The sequence below is a fragment of the Suricata suricatta genome, chromosome 1, assembly GCF_006229205.1.
Source record: "Suricata suricatta isolate VVHF042 chromosome 1, meerkat_22Aug2017_6uvM2_HiC, whole genome shotgun sequence".
NCBI classification, from domain to species: Eukaryota; Metazoa; Chordata; class Mammalia; order Carnivora; family Herpestidae; genus Suricata; species Suricata suricatta.
The window spans coordinates 38,160,525-38,177,848 of NC_043700.1; the positions used below are offsets into that span (position 1 = coordinate 38,160,525).

General features: G+C 37.8%; 1 protein-coding gene across 1 annotated transcript in view; it reads left to right on the forward strand.

The window, feature by feature from the left end:
* LOC115300764 overlaps positions 1–17,324 on the forward strand; it is a 68,472-nt gene that overhangs the window by 8,387 nt on the left and 42,761 nt on the right. The gene's annotated exons all lie outside the window — the stretch shown is intronic.

The following is a 17,324-nucleotide window of genomic DNA, read 5'->3' on the forward strand; positions in this document are numbered from 1 at the left end:
AACCAGGTATAGGAAAATATAAATAAGATGAAATATAAATCAAGATGAAGAAAAGATCATGTCAAAATCAGGAAAACAACAACAGAGCTGGTATTGTTGAAAGTCAGATTTGGATCTGTGCTTTCTACATATCTAAGCTATTAAGGGACATGGTTAGCTACCTAGTTCTCATTGTGAGAAGGGTAGGAGGAAAGGAAAGGAGAAGGAGGAAAGGGAGGATAGAAGGAAGGAAGGAAAGAAGGAAGAAAAGGAAGGAGTTTCTTTAACATGTTCCACAGAAATAATTTTCTCAAAAAACCAAATTTTGCTTAGCCTTTAAAATAACAATAAAAGTAATATTTTGGATTAAGTCTTTTCTAAAGATCCCTTGATATTTACTATTTCCTTGTTTCTTTAGATGTATATACAGCATAATATAATTTTACTGATAACTTGAGTAATCACTACAATAGTAGTATTGTTTGTTGGCAACTTTATATTGGTAAGAAGACCATTTGCTTTTATACATAGTGCCCCCAAATATTCTGCTGAGTCCTTATTGCTCATTAGTAATTTTTCAACTTCCTGCATGTTGGCCGATTCCTTCTTGCTGTTATTAATGTGCCTACATCTAATGTGCCTTTTTAATCCACCACAGTCCCAGGAAACTAGATAACAAATTTGTTTAAATTATAAATCGTTAATTATGTAAAGAAAAAGTAAAAATGCTATATGTGAGGGGTTGAATGGCTCATCTACAGCAGAACATCTCGTGAATTTTAATACAGACTTTTTTCTTCTGATTTTTTTGTGTTCAAACGTGGTATTTTTGCTTTCTATAACTATGGTCACAATCTGGATGAATAGTTGCTAAAGAAATAATTTCTGGACTCATTCATTCGGTGCAGATTTCTTGATCACTGACTATCTGGCAAGCACTTCTCTGGGCACTGGGGATACAGCAATGAATAGGACAAAGTCCTTGCTCATATATTCTGGTAGAGGCAGGAAATGAAACAAGTAAACAAGATATGAACATACAACTTCAGATTTTTCAAGTACTTGGAAGAAAATAAAACAGTAAGCGGTGAGGTAATCTGTGTTAGAATGAAGTTTAGTTTGAAAGTGAGAATTGGCCTCATGTAGAAGGTGACTTTTGAACTAAGATTTGAATGACAGGCAGGAGCCATCCATGGAAGATCAGGGAGGGGAAGGTTCAAGGCAAGGTTTAGTACAAGAATCCTATGCACCTGCAGGATCAATAGTGAGCATGTCACTAGAAAAGTCAATGCCATGGGCAAGGATAGGTCATGTAGAGCTTCATAGACTCGGATAAGAAGTCAGATAAAGGGCTAGTATCCAAAATCTACAAGGAACTCACTAAAGTCCATACCCAAAAAACGAGTAATCCAGTAAAGAAATGGACAGAAGACTTGAACAGACACTTCTCCAAAGAGGACATCCAGATGGCCTACAGGCACATGAAATGATGCTCAGCGTCACTCATCATAAGGGGAATACAAATCAAAACCACACTGAGATACCACCTCACACCAGTCAGAGTCGCTAAAATGAGCAAATCAAGAGACTATCGATGCTGGCGAGGATGTGGAGAAATGGGCACCCTCCTGCACTGTTGGTGGGAAGGTAAACTGGTACAGCTGCTCTGGAAAACAGTGTGGAGGTTCCTCAAAAAACTATTAATAAAACTCCCTTATGACCCAGCAATAGCACTGCTAGGGATTTACCCAAGGGAAACAGAAGTGCTGACACATAGGGGCACATGTACCCCAATGTTCATAGCAGCACTGTCAACAATAGCCAAATCATGGAAAAAGCCTAAATGTCCATTACCTGATGAATGGATCAAGAAGATGTGGAGTATTACATGGCAGTGAGAAAGAACGAAATCTGGCCATTTGTAGCAAAGTGGATGTACCTCGAGGGTGTCATGCTAAACGAAGTAAGTCAGGCGGAGAAGGACAGATACCATATGTTTGCACTCATAGGTCTAACAGGAGAACAGGAGAAACCTTATGGAGGACCATGGGAAGGGAAAGGGGAAAGAGAGTTGGGGAGAGAGAGGGACGCAAAACCTGAGAGACTATTGAATACTGGAAACAAGGGCCGAAGGGGGAGGGGAAGGGGAGGGGAGGTGGTGGTAATGGAGGAGGGCACTTGTGGGGAAGAGTGCTGGGTGTTATATGGAAACCAATTTGACAATAAACTATTAAAAATTTTTTAAATAAAAAAATTTAAAAAATAAAGAATATACAATGGAAAAAAGACCATCTCTTCAATAAATGGTTCTGAGAAAACTAGGCAGCCATATGCAAAAAAAGGAAACTGGACTATTTACAACATACACAAAAATAAACTAAAAATGGATTAAAGATTTAAATGTAAGACCTGCAACCATAAACCTCCTAGAAGAAAATTGGTTGTAAGCCCTTGACATGGGTCTCACATTTGATCCCCAAAGCTAAAGCTACAAAAGCAAAAACAAACAAGCAGGCCTACATCAAACTACAAAACCTCTGGACACCAAAAGGAATGCTGCGGTGATAGCATACACTTTCTGCAATATGTAAGTCTGTCAAATGAACCCGTTGTATATCTTAAATGTACACAATTTTATATGCTGGGTTTTTTTAATTTAAAAAAAATGTAATGTTTTTTATTTATTTTTGAGAGACAGAGAGAGACAGTACGAGCAGGGGAGGGTCAGAAAGGGAGACACAGAATCCGAAGCAGGCTCCAGGCTCTGAGCTGGCTGTCAGCACAGAGCCAGATGCAGGGCTCAAACCCACGAACTGTGAGATCATGACCTGAGCCAAAGCCAGACGCTTAACCGACTAAGCCACCCAGGCACCCCTATGCTGGTTTTATCTCAATAAAGCTGGAAATTCTTTTTCAAAAAAAAGAGAAGTTAGAATTTTATTCTAAGTACGATGGGGAGCTTTGGGAGAGTTTTAGACATGAGAGGAATGCAGAAGTTAAGGGATGGATGGGTGCATTTATGAAGTGACTGCCCCATAGTTACTCTGCAGATTAGAGAATTTAATATTCTTGCCTACTTCCTAATCTTATTGAAAAATCCTTGAGGCACCCAGTTTAACTTCCTCTGGATGATAGGGAGCTCTAAGTTTTTCTTCAAAGTCCTTTAGCTCTGAACTGTAGAGGTATGATGAATTCATGAGGGATTAAGACAGGTGAAGGAGGGGAGAATATTCCAGTTACTCAAGTATTTGAGATTTCCCTGAATGAAACTGGATTCTAATGATAGATTTGTAACCTTGAAAAGTTTGATTTTGTTTAGGATAACAATTTTAGTATTTAAATAGAAAAACTTTCTTCTGTATCATTATAAAATGCATTGCACACAATAGGTGATCCATAAATATAATCTCTAGGTTGTCTGTGACAAAGTGACCTCCTCTCTCACTAATTTCTTCAGTTCTTTCTTCATGTCCTTCAGTCCCTGCACTTTGCATTTGTAAGGCATTAAACTGTGACACATCCAGGCTGGTGATTTGTCAGGTACCAAGAGTAGTTGGCACTGTTGGAGTCAATCCAGAGTAAAATAAAATTTTAAACTACCTTTGGGGTCATAAATTTAACATAGTGGTATATTTATGAAATTATAGTTCTCCTGTGGCTTAGACCAATGTTCTTGGGTGGGCCTGTGGCCAAGGAATTACAGTAATATTTCTCTTTGGCTCAGCCTGTTGACCTAGTTTTCTAAGTCTCCTTTGCAAATAATCTTTGTGGAAAATGTCCCCTCAATAATGATAACTATTGTCCTAGAGAGTCAGCTTTACTCCATGCTTTGAACAACCTATAAGATAAATATTTGTACCATAAATAATCATTCCTACTTTTCCTTCAATTTGAGAAAGCTAATGATGAAAGTCTTTCCATTTTCACCCTCAATCTGTTTTAGCAAGTGAACTTTTTCTTACAATTCTCTACAAACTGCTGTTTTGTGAACCATTTATGGCTGGCTACCTTCTGTGCATTTATTGGGTTGTCCTATTGTTTGTAGCCTCTGAAGCCCTTTGAGAAAAAAAACATTACCTGAATCCAACTAGAAGGAATTATACTGTTGACTACTTAAGTTACTCTAAGCATTATTAAGTGAATTTTTTAAATGTTTCTGTAGATCTTTTTTATAAACATAAGAGAAGGGGGGGTTCTTTTCCTGCTTTTTATAAGCTTGAAGTGTGCAACAGACAAATATATATACAAAGAGGCATTTTAGACATATACAAGAAACTTCATCAGAATAAAGACAAAGGGTTACAACTTTGTGTAATTATCAGTATAGGTCTATACTCGAGTGATGACCAAATAAGACAGTTGTACAAGCTACATTGTGATTTGTGGAGAAAAGTCACCATCTCTGTTGCATATTGTCAGGGGAAGATTCATACTGGAGATGGGCTTCACAGGCCATCTGAGTGAAGGCAGGAAATGAGTGGCTGATTGATAGAATGTAAAGAGGGTTTGCTTTTAGAGTTTCTCCTAGGTCCATGTGTGAATTTCCTTATGCATCAATAATCTAATCATATATACATAAGTGTTTTCCCAACTGAAAATTAAGATTTCTGGGTTGTAAGTTTATACCTTTTATTCAAAAGTATAAAAAATAAATTTAAAATAATAAACTACATTTACTGAATAAAATATCATGAAAAGAAGCATATATTTTGTGCACATGCACAATTTAATGCAACACTGAACTTTAAGGTTCTTAACTAAATTATAGGTATTATAATAAATACAGATGACCCTATTACTTATAGTTTCAATATTACCTAGTTTTACCTAATGTTACCTAGTTTCAAGTATTTCTGTATAAATATAATCTCCTTTACTAGAAGGTGGGATCCACATATACACAGACCTTCACATAATGGGTATATAATTAGTGAATTCTGTGTAAGTACAGGCTTCTACCCAAGCACTTCTGTTGAGTCTGGTTGACTGGCTACTTGGCTGGCCCCTTTGTCCAATTCTCCATTATCTTCCATCCCCTTCCCCATAAGAAGAATAAAGCTTGGTTCCTAAGTTATTTCAAGCAAGATAAGCCCTTGTGGAAACTGCTTCAGTCAGTTTTTACAGGCCAGTAGATCTCACACCATGTATAAGATTTATCATTCATATTAAATTGAAAAGCTCCCTTGTGTGAATGGCATTCACCAGAACTGTTGTAAAGATTTAATGACACTTGCATTCAAGCTGCTGAAAATAAATGATGATGGGCTGCTATTCTTCTGCTGAGTTTAGACAGTTTAAAACAACTTGTCCATGGGGCGCCTGGGTGGCTCAGTCAGTTAAGCATCCAACTTTAGCTCAGGTCATGTTCTCACAGTTTGTGAGTTCAAGCCCCATGTCGGGCTCTGTGCTGACAGCTCAGAGCCTGGAGCCTGCTTCAGATTCTGTGTCTCCCCTTCTCTCTGCCCTCCCCCACTCATGCTCTGTCTCTCTCTCTCTCTTTCTCTCTCTCTCTCTCTCTCTCTCTCAAAAATAAATAAACATTTTTAAAAATTAAAAAAAAAAAAAAAGAACTTGTCCTGTGTTAGCTTGACATTAATTCAGGGTGTGTGAACAATCCTTATCAGAATTGTGGGCAAGATATGATGGAAACTTAGGCATTTTTTTATAGATTTATGCAGCATAACAAGATTTGGGGGAGAGGACTCTAAGGATAGTGACAGAGGATGGTGGGAAGGACTTCCTGGAAGGCTCACCTGTCCAGATCACCCCATGAAAGGGAGAGGTGTCCAGGAGAAAGCACCATCATTGTTCTCAGTTACAGCAAACCTAACTCCAGATGGTTTATGTGTCACTGCACCAAGTCATGTCACTTGTCTTCCAAGCCAGATCTTTGTCCTGCCCCCACTTGCTATCAAGAAGGAAAATAAAAGTGAAAAATAAAGATTGAGCATGAATTTGTTTTTTTTGTCCCAAAAATTCTTGACCTTTCAACCTCCCCCATTTCAACTCTACTGTTACTAAGTATCCCACTGGGTCACCCATTCTCCTCAGGTGTTCTGGGACCTCTGTCAAGTATCCCTTGAAGGGGAGAAAATATTTTTCCTTGGTTGAAAGAATTGGACCAGTTTAGTTGGACTAAGTGAAATTTACAGGGGTTCATGGGTGACTCAAGTCGGTTGAGTGTCCAACTCTTGATTTTGGCTCAGGTCACAATCCTGGAGTCTGGGGTTGAGCCCCACGTCAGGCTCTGCACTGAATGTGGAGCCCGCTTGAGATTCTCTCTCTTTCTCTCTCCTTGCCCTTGTCCCTCTCCCCTAGAGAGCATACTCTCTCTAAGATGAAAAACAAGAATTAAATTTATATGAGACCGATTAACATGAGAAAAACCCCAGTTGTATTAGGTGCACATAGAGACCCAATAACGAAATCGAGACTAAAGAAATGATCAGAGCAGGTGGGTTTTAAACTTTTTACACAGAGACAAAAAATTTGTGAGGCATTGACAAGACAAAGAAAACTTAGCTTTGGAACTTAAGTTAGCAAGGAATTCTAAACAGAATTTGGACTGTGGCAGTAAATCAGCAAAAAGTAACAAGGGTTTTTCACACAGCCTTCTTGGCTCCAAATTTTCTCTCTCTGGTAATTAGGATGTCTCTTAACCTTCTGGTGCAGGGAGGGTACCTTTCACAGGGAAGATTTATTTCCTGCTTTCAGGGTGATGGAGGAGAGTCTGAGTGTCCTTCTTGTACAGGCGATCTCTTAAGTAACTTCTATTCAAAATAATCAATATGCCAAAGGGGTACAGTTTGGGCGTCCTGCCCTTGTTCTCTACAGTTCCATATGCAGGCTGCAGAGGAGCCGAAGTCAGGGGGTTGGGCAGTTAGTCTTGTATTCCCAGCACATAGGCTTGCGCCATGAAAACAATGAACTTAACTGAACTTCCCGGTGTGTGAAAGATCATTCTCTTCCACAGCATTATGGAGAGTATTTCCCATGTGCTTGACTAATGGAGGGATTTTCCTTCTGTCCCCGGGTTTTTCATGTTGAAAACTAAAGGGATATCCCTGCAGTTGGCAGAAAAGACAGAATGCCTAGGCAGATGCCAGGAGCATTTCTCCGTCCTAGCCAGAAAACAGTACAGAGGGCTGAGTTTGATAAACCCAGCGGTCACCCATTTGGCTCAAAGCGGGAAATGAATCATGCATGGATGGTTGTTGTGGGTCTCTCCAGAGCAGTTCACACCTGCTTCACCTAGCTTGCTGTACTTCATTTCACCTGAGCCTTGAGTGCCATGCTTTGTTGCTAGCTCAAGACACACTAGGAAAGACTGTGTGGACCACCAAATTGTAATTCCATTCTCTATTTCTGTCTGACCATTTTTGTGGGATGTCCTGTCCTTTCACAAGCTATTTAAGTGATGCTCAGGAAACTTATGGTTCAGACTGTGAGCTCATTGAATGCATAGTTAGAGTCCAAGAGCATTTCTGATGCCCTTTCTATGGGAGGTGTTTTGGAGAACTCAGTGACTCTTGGTGCAATGACAGCTTTTGGTTTCTTTATCTCTCAAATGAAGATTTGGATGTGATGACTCTGGAGTGTCTTCCATCTCTAATATTCTGTGAGCCTCTGGGAGGGAATTTTAAGTATGAATATACTATAAAGTGATTATCACTTTATTATGTTTTCCTCTGAATCATATCACAAACTAAGATGTAGCTCAATACCGATTTCTCTTAATATTTCCTTCAAATTGATCAATTTTTTAAAATGATAATTGAGATAATTGAATGTCTACCCAAAGAACTCATTAGTCTCATAGCTTCAGCATTAACTTTTACTCATTTAACAAATATTCTTTTGCAGGCGCTATGCTGAGAACACAGACCTTAAATAAGTATAAGTATGATGAGTATTACAAGGAAGGACAAGATGCTACAGAAATGTAAAATGGAAACACTCAGGGTTGCCTGAGTGGCTCAGTCAGTTGAGTGTCTGACTTTTGCTCGGGTCATAATCTCACAGTCCGTGGATTTGAGCCCTGCATCAGGCTCTGTGCTGACAGCTCAGAGCCTGGAACCTGCTTCAAATTCTGTGTCTCCATCTCTCTCTGCCCCTCCCCTGCTCACTCTCGGTCTCTCTCTCTCAAAATAAAATAAAGACATAAAAAAATTTTTTTAATGGGGACACCCAGTCTGGTTTGAGTGGATAAGAAAAGGTTCTTGCCAGGAGCAACTATCCAAGTTAATAATAACAGCCACCATTATTGAGTATTTATCATATGTCATCATGTTATGTGCATTATGTCGTCTAAATTTCATAAGAGCCCCATCGGGCAGGGTCTATTATTATTTCTACTTACAGACCAAATTAAAAAAAAAAAATCAAAGTGTAAGAGGTGAAACCCATACCCAAGGCTAACAGCAGTTGGAGACGCCTGGATATGAGTGCAGGTAGTTGTATACCATGTTCTTTACTGACTCTGGGGTAGAAGAGAAGCTGGACAAGCCTAGAGGCAAAGGCTGGGCCAGATGCTGCAGATCTTGATGAATTGTGTGAAATTGCACTGGAAGAAAGCATCACTGGTTATGTGTAAACTTGGGAGGGAGTTTCTCATTGTCCCTCTGTTCCTTAAGATAATGATGTGTTTGTGAAAGAAAATCAAGCTGGTTTCTAATTCAGAAAAGAAGGAGATGGGATGGTTTACCTACAGCCAGAAAGAAGTATTAGGGTTTGTGAGAAATAGAATTTCTCTGAATTAAAATTTTCTCATAAGTGAGATAGATGGCATAATCTAATTTTCTAATAAGCTTTGGATAATAAAACTCTATAATGATTTTAATGAAATTCTACCTGATATTAGATGACAGTAATAATGGATGTTCACTGTTTTAATAAAACAATAATTCTAGCTAAAGTTACAAAGGCATTGATTCTAGCAGGTTCTTTTTCCTCAATACTTAGAATTACTTTTTAGGGGGAAAGTGGGAATAATAAACATTTTACCAGTTTAAGGGAATAATTTTATTTCTAACACTTTAAGCACAGCTCTAAAAAGTTTAACTTAAACATTTCTTAGCTAGGAATGACATAACATTTAGGAGATGAATTTGAGGGGCAATGTTTAGACTCTTCAGTATTATTAGAATACTGAAACTCCAAAAGAAACAATTTAAGTGTGTCCAATATTACTTTATCTAGGTGCATACCAAAAATATCTTTAATTATTAGAAATTGCATGCTACTAAAGTGTAATTAATTAGAAGTCAGCTACCTGGATTTGAATTTCTTTTTGTATTGTATTTAAGGCATAAGGGAAATTTCCAGATAATAAAGTGTTTAAAAAAAACCTACCCAACTTATATATTTTAAGACTAAAACATGTTATGCTGACTGGCACCTCAGGCCAGAATTCTGTGCATTCCAATTCTGCTACACTTGGGATTAAGAGCATGAATTTGGAAATCAGATGGACCTGGCTGAGAGTTCTTATTATGTTCATTATGTGTCTCCAGACAAGTTATTTAATTTCTTGATAGCTCAATTCATTCATCTTCACAAAGAGGATAATAATACCAGTCTTGCTGTAATGTAGGAAGAGTCAAAAGGGATTGCATAAGTAGAGAGCCAGTTAATGACAGGTGCTCAGGAAACTGAAATCATTTAAAACCAAGATGTAGTCATCCCAATATCAGACAAAAAAAAAGTGATATCACATTTGGCATTCAGTACTAACTATTATAGAAAATTCGCCTTCATATTTTCAAAAATTATTCTTAACAATGATGGTTAAAATTAAAATATTTCCTGGTTAACCTTTGGTAAACAACAATTAAAATCAGGCAACTAGAATGCTCAATTTAGAAAATATTCAGGTTCATAAAGACTTGATTTTTTATGTATTCAGAAACTATAGTGTTTTATCTACAAAAAAAATAGGATCACCCTTCAAAGTCAATAGAATTGTCAACTCTAATTTTAGCAAAGTTTAAATAGACTGCCAGGTAGGAATTGGTGCTGTTTTTTTCCTGCCTTTTTAAGCTAATTCTGAATTCTTCAAATCTCACTGTCTCACGCATGCCTTCTAATTAATTTCTTAGTTTTGTTCTTTGTTGAATACGTATTAGCACCTTTACTTTTGCAGGGCTAATAGAAATTTTTCTTGACTAATTTTGAATGGTTCTGAATTTTATTTTCTTTTGCATTTGGGGCAAAACAGTCACATCACATAGATATGACTTTGAAAAAGATTGATTTTTCAAATATAGGTCATGCCATATGTATGAAGTAACACCTATATGAAATACACTAATCTATCTGCTTGGTCACAAAATGTGAACTTTAGTTGGTAACACAACTTTCATTATTTTTATTTTAAAAGTTAGGTGTTGTAAAGAATATTAATACATATGTTCTACTTATAGAAAATGGCACTGGTTTGCCATTTGTTGATAATTCTAAAGATTCTTCTTAAATTATTTAAGTAAAAAACAGTAGGAATTGAATATATGTTATTCATATGCAACAAAAATTGTGCAGATGATGCATGAGGAGGTAAAACCAGGGAAAGAGTGTAATATTATTGCTCTTAACTACACTACTTGAGTGAGTTATTATTATTATACTTCACTATTTTTATTTTTCACTTCACTTTTCTAAGCTTCAGTTTCCACATCTTCAAAATGGGAACTGTACCTTTAATCACCTCATCAACTGTAAGCATCCTTCTGACCACATTTAACTCATTTCTCTCTCACAACTACCAACATAGGGAGGGAAATACTGCCATGTGGCTCACTGTATGACTGTAAGATTCAATAAGTTAACTGAAATGCCTTCCATTCTGCCATTGGAGGGTGCCTCTCAGTCTGTGGTGGTTAACATTTCAATTTTCTTTTCAGTTGTCTGCTCATAGAGATACATTGTATAGCCACAAGCTGAATATTTAAATAATATGTTTTTGTTTTTGTGCCCTGGACATGTGAGGTGCAATGAAGGAAACAAGAGAAGTGTCAGAAATGGTGAATGACCTCAAGGAATTTACAGTTTCCCGAGGAAGGCAGTAAAAGGGTAAATTAGGCATTTAGGTGAGCAAATATAATTAGATACAGCAAATTTTACCCAGGATAGGGAAGTGAAGCTGTTAGCAACTTTGAGGAGGAGAATGAGACATGGTCTAGAGGGCAGAGGAGTTTAAAATAAAGGGTAAGAAGCAGGAGAACATTCTAAGCTGGGTTAGCTATGTGTATAGTCTCAAAAGTGATGTTTTAGAATGTGTAATTTAACAAATTCACCAGAAAAAAGCAAATTAGTAATACCTGTTTACTCTTTATTTGCAAGCTAACATGCTTGTTGGTTGACTTTTGTTAATTATATATTGTCACCAACGATTAAGTTATTAACCATGTTTTTTTTATTTTCCAAAATATTTTCTAACTACAAAGATTTTGGCCAACTAAATTACTCTGTCTCTTCCTTGTTTGTTTTGTAAGTGTGCTGTGGCTGGCGGGGAGGTGGTATTTATAAGGACTGACAACTAGGATTTTATTTCTTTTTAAGAAATTCTATTGTTTTGTTAATGTGATGTATCACATTAATGGATTTGCGAATATTGAGCCAGCCTCGTAACCCAGGAATAAATCCCACTTGATCATAATGGATAATACTTTTTATATGCTGTTGAATTTGATTTGCTAGTGTCTTGTTGAGCATTTTTGCATCTGTATTCATTATGAATATTGGCCTGTAGTTCTCTTTTTTTGTTGGGTCTCTGCCTGGCTTGAGAATCAAAGTGATATGTGCTTTGTAGAATGAATCCGGTAGTCTTCCTTCCATTTCTATTTTTTGGAACAGCTTAAGAAGGATCAACGTTAACTCTGCTTTAAATGTCTGGTAGAATTCCCCTGGGAATCCATCCAGCCCTGGGCTTTTATTTGTTGGGGAGATTTTTGATAATGTACTCAATTTATTCACTGGTTATGGGTCTGTTCAAATTTTCTGTCTCTTCCTGTTTGAATTTTGGTAGTGCATGTGTGTTTAGGAATTTGTCCATTTCTTCTAGATTGTCCAGTTTGTTGGCATATAATTGTTCATAGTAATCTCTGATGATTGCTTGTATTTCTGAGGGATCTGTTGTAATAGACCCATTTTCCTTCATGATTTTGTCTATTTGCATGTTTTCTCTTTTCTTTCTGAGGAGCCTAGCTAGAGGTTTATCAATTTTGTTTATTTTTTCAAAAAACCAATTCTTGGTTTCATTGATCTGTTCAATTGTTTTTGTGGATTCTATCTTGTTTAATTCTGCTCTGATCTTTATTATTTCTTTTCTTTTGCTGGTTTTGGGGTGTTTTGGCTGCTCCCTTTCTAGTTTCCTTAGGTGCTCTGTTAGGTTTTGAGTTTATGCTTTTTCTAATTTGTTGAGGTAGGCCTGGATTGCAATGAACTTTCCTCTTAAGACTGACTTTGCTGCGCCCCAGAGAGTTTGAATTGTATTTTCATTTTCATTTGTCTCCATATATTTTTTAATTTCCTCTCTAATTGTTCTGGTTCACCCAATCATTCTTTAGTAGGGTAGTTTTTAACCTCCACATTTTTGGAGGTTTTCCAGACTTTTTCCTGTGGTTGATTTCGAGTTTCATAGCATTGTGATTTGAAAGTGTGAATGGTATGATCTCAATTCTTTTGTATTTATGGAGGGCTGTTTCATGACCCAGTATGTGATCAATCTTAGAGAATGTGCCATGTGCACTCGAGAAGAAAATGAATTCCCTAGCGTCAGAATTAAGAGTTCTAAATATATCTATTAATTCCATCTGCTCCAGTGTGCCATTCAGGTCCATTGTTTCTATAGTGATCTTTTGTCTGGTTGACCTATCCATTGTTGTAAGTGGGGTATTAAAGTCCCCTGCAATTAGCACATTCTAATCAATAAGATTGCTTCTGTTTGTGATTGTTTTATGTATTTAGGAGCTCCCGAATTCAGTGCATAAATGTTTATAATTGTTAGCTCTTCTTCATGTAGAGACCCTGTAATTATTATATAGTGTCCTTCTTCATCTTTTGTTACTACCTTTATTTTAAAGTCCAGTTTGTCCGATATAAGTATAGCTATTCCAGCTTTCTTTTGGCATCCAGTTGCATGGTAGATATTTCTCCATCCCCTTACTTTCAATCTAAAGTGTCTTCAGGTCTAAGGTGAGTCTCTTGTAGACAGTAAATAGATGGGTTTTGGTTTTTGATCCATTCTGCTACCCTGTGTCATTTGACTAGAGCATTCAGTCCATTGACATTCAGTGTTATTATTGAAAAATGTAGGTTTAGATTCATTGTGTCATTGTAGAGTGCATGAGTGTAGTGATGTCTCTGGTACCTTTATTCCTTGCTACATTTCTCTCATAGAGTCCCTCTTGAGATTTCTTGTAGGGCTGGTTTGGTGTTGATGAATTCTCTCAACTTTTGTTTATTTGGAAAAATCTTTATCTCTCCTTCTATTTTGAATGACAGACTCGCTGGATCAGGCACGTGAAATGATGCTCAGCGTCACTCATCATAAGGGAAATACAAATCAAAACCACACTGAGATACCACCTCACACCAGTCAGAGTCGCTAAAATGAACAAATCAAAAGACTATAGATGCTGGTGAGGATGTGGAGAAACGGGCACCTTCCTACATTGTTGATGGGAATGTAAACTGGTGCAGCCTCTCTGGAAAACAGTGTGGAGGCTCCTCAAAAAACTATCCGTAGAACTCCCCTAGGACCCAGCAATAGCACTGCTAGGGATTTACCCAAGGGATACGGAAGTGCTGATGCATAGGAGCACATGTACCCCAATGTTCATAGCGGCACTTTCTACAATAGCCAAATCATGGAAAGAGCCTAAATGTCCATCACCTGATGAGTGGATCAAGAAGATGTGGTATATATACACAATGGAGTACTACATGGCAATGAGAAAGAATGAAATCTGGCCATTTGTAGCAAAATAGATGGACCTCGAGGGTGTCCTGCTAAGCGAAATAAGTCAGGCAGAGGATAGATACCATATGTTGTCACTCATAGGTCTAACAGGAGAAACCCAATAGAGGACCATAGGGAGAGGAAGGGGAAAAGAGAGCTGGGGAGAGAGAGGGACACAAATCATGAGAGACTATTGAATACTGAAAATGAACCATGGACTGAAGGGGAAGGGGGATGGAAGGAGGGGGTGATGGTCATGGTGGGGGACACTTGTGGGGAGAAGAAGCACTGGGTGGTATATGGAAACCAATTTGAAAATAAACTATTTAAAAAAAGAAATTCTAAGCTGTTTTAGGAAAATGGTAAAGGGTGCAGACAAGTGAGGCATGATCAGATGCCACTGGTGGAGGCTGGCACCTGGCTGTTGTCCGTAAAAGTGTACCCAGGCTATAAAGGAAACCTAGGCTAATGAATGTGCCCCACTGTGTTTTGTGGCTGATTAAAAGAGGACAAAGAAAGAGCCAGTTAGGGTAGTTAGAAGCCAGGAGTCTTCAACAAGGGGTTGTTGTTACCTGGCCAAAGAAGATATCTAGATAACCAGGGACAGGCACCTTCTAAGCCACTTGCCATTCTTAAGCTTCATGCCCTTGCATGACTGGTTGTTTCCATGTATCATCTTTCATTTCCCTCTTTCCTCCTTTAGTTAACTTTATAATTGAGGAAATCATAAAGAAGAATTTCATCCTATCAAAAAAATCAAAAAAGAATTTTATTCTGAAACGATGATCAATTTGGCTTCATTAGGGAAGCATATTTCAAACTAACAAGATTTACTGACATACATTAATGTTAGTATTGTGCTATGTATTGATCAACAGATCTCTCCATCTCTAGATATAAAGAAATCAATAATCCTATAAGTGAAGCTACATATATTTTTATGTATTGATAAATAAGAGGCATTGAAGGCAAAAATTTCTAGATAGATATTTTTAAAGCTATTTGTTGGAAATTCAATTAAATTTTAAAGGAAGGGTTTTGGTGTTTTTTTTTTTCAGATTTTCTCTAGTCACCTGAAACCACATACTCCTTAAATCCCCAAACTTCAAAATGTGTTCACTTCCTTCAGCTGACATTATTCACATATAAGGAAGCAAACAAACCCCACTTCAACAAAACCTAACATTTCAGGGAGTTAGGGTCCTCCAAACAGCATAATATAATATAATTGCTATCATTTGAAAGGTCAGTGACATTTAAGGCTGTCTCTGGTAAAAAGCACTCATTTCAGACAGATTTGATGGCAGCCTAAGCAGATTTATTAATCCTTTGGTCCTCAGCACAGTTGCTTGGAATGAAGAGCTAAGCACGGTGCATATACAAAGTATGAGCTCGCATGGTTATAGTGGACAGAAGGTAGCTGGAGTGGACACCCTGGACTGGAGGCTGGCTTACAGAGCTGAAGGGGACTCTGGGATGCTGGAAAAAAGAGAATGATCTAAGACAAAGAAAAGTCTTGAGCTTTCTATGAATTGTTGTTTCTTTCCTATTTCTCTCCTTTTGTTATCTCCCTAATCTGTTACCTAACCTTTCTTCTTTTTGTTGTGGAAATGACTAAATGTCTCAATTCAGCATTCCACAAAACACAAAAATTTTTTAATTTTTTGAGTAACTAATAATAAACTTGCTGTCATAACTTCCTTGCTTAAGTAATGAGGAAGGAGAAATAGGAATCTATTTGACTGCCTCAAATAAAATATCCCAGTGCAATCTGATACTGCTTTAAATCTTAGACTTTTCTAAATGCTTAAATCTCTCCCCTTCCTGCTCAGACTAGTTTTTGTTCAGCAGCAGCTGCCACTGCTGATGTTGGAAACAGTGAGCTGAGGCCCTGTATTCCTCATTCTTCTCATTATTTCCCTGTTTTTAACTTTGAGCTGTATCCTCTGCAGAAGCAGCAATAGAGCTGCAGGGGACGGAAACCATCTTCCTACGAGACTGAAGGCAGTCTACAGAATCTAGAAGCCCGAGTATGGTCACTCCTTAGTTGACCCCTGTGTGCCAATTCCCTGGTCTGGTTTCTGGCTTGATGATGCAGACTCAGTCACAGCTGTGTATATTTGGGTGGAGGGAAGTGCCCATGAATTAATCCTTGACCATTCTGTTTTTTGTGGTCTCTGCTAAGATGGGGTTGCAGGGTAGGTGGCATACAGAATTTTCATGGGCAGCATTCAGCTCTAAAATGGAGGATAGTCAAACTTTCCTGTGGCTCTTGCCAACAGTACATGTTGTATTCATTCAGGCTGGGAAACTCAGCTTTGCATAGAGATCACAAAGGCAAGCTATTGGCTTCCCTCCCACAGTTAATTTCATATGGGTCAAAGAAACCAGCCGAATTATTGCTTTGATACCCAAAGCCATGGAGAACTGGAACGGCAATATCCTCACTTCCTCTTTCCTTGGTGTGCTCCATGCTATGGTCCCCTCTCATTTTATTGGCTTACTGCCGAGCCTTTTGCCATCAAAAATATCTAGATAAGCAACTGGCACCATTCCTTAATTTCCAGAAACATCTCCAAGATTCAGAGGACTTTTGTACAATGGGCTTAATTACTCAATTCAGGGAAAAGGAAGGCATATTGACAGTAGTTTAGTTGGGCCTTGCTGGTAGAGTAGACAACACTTAAAAAAAGTATCATAAGGTAAAATTAATTTTGTGTATGTGCATATGTACATGTATGTGCATGTGTACACAGGTCTATGAATTTTAAATATATACATAAATATACATATATAATACATATATATGTAAACGTATTCAACCAACCACCACCATAATCAGAAATGGTTACATCACCCCAAAACTTCACTTGCACTATTACTTTATAGATATACCTCCCTCTCACCCATAATCCATGGAAATCATTCATCTGTTCTTTAATACAATAGTTTTGTCCCTTCAAGAATGTCATAAAAATGAAGTCACAAAGCATGTAATTTTTTGAGAATTGCCTCTTTCACTCAGCTAGTCTGAAGGATTTTGAGATTCAACCAAGTTATTAGTTATTGAATGTATCAAAGGTTGTTGCTTTTTTAAATTTAAATAGTTTATTACCAAATTGGTTTTCATATAACACCCAGTGCTCTTCCCCGCAAGTGCCCCCCCTCCACAACAATCACCCCCTTCCCCTTTCCCCCTCTCTCCTCGGCCCTCAGTTTATTCTCAGCATTCAAAAGTCTCTCATGATTTGCCTCACTCCCTCACCTCAACTCTTTTCTCCCCCTTTCTATTTCCCATGATCTCCTATTAGGTTTCTCCTGCTAGACCTATGAGTGAAAACATATGGTATGTGTACTTCTCTGCCTGATTTATTTCGCTTAGCATGAC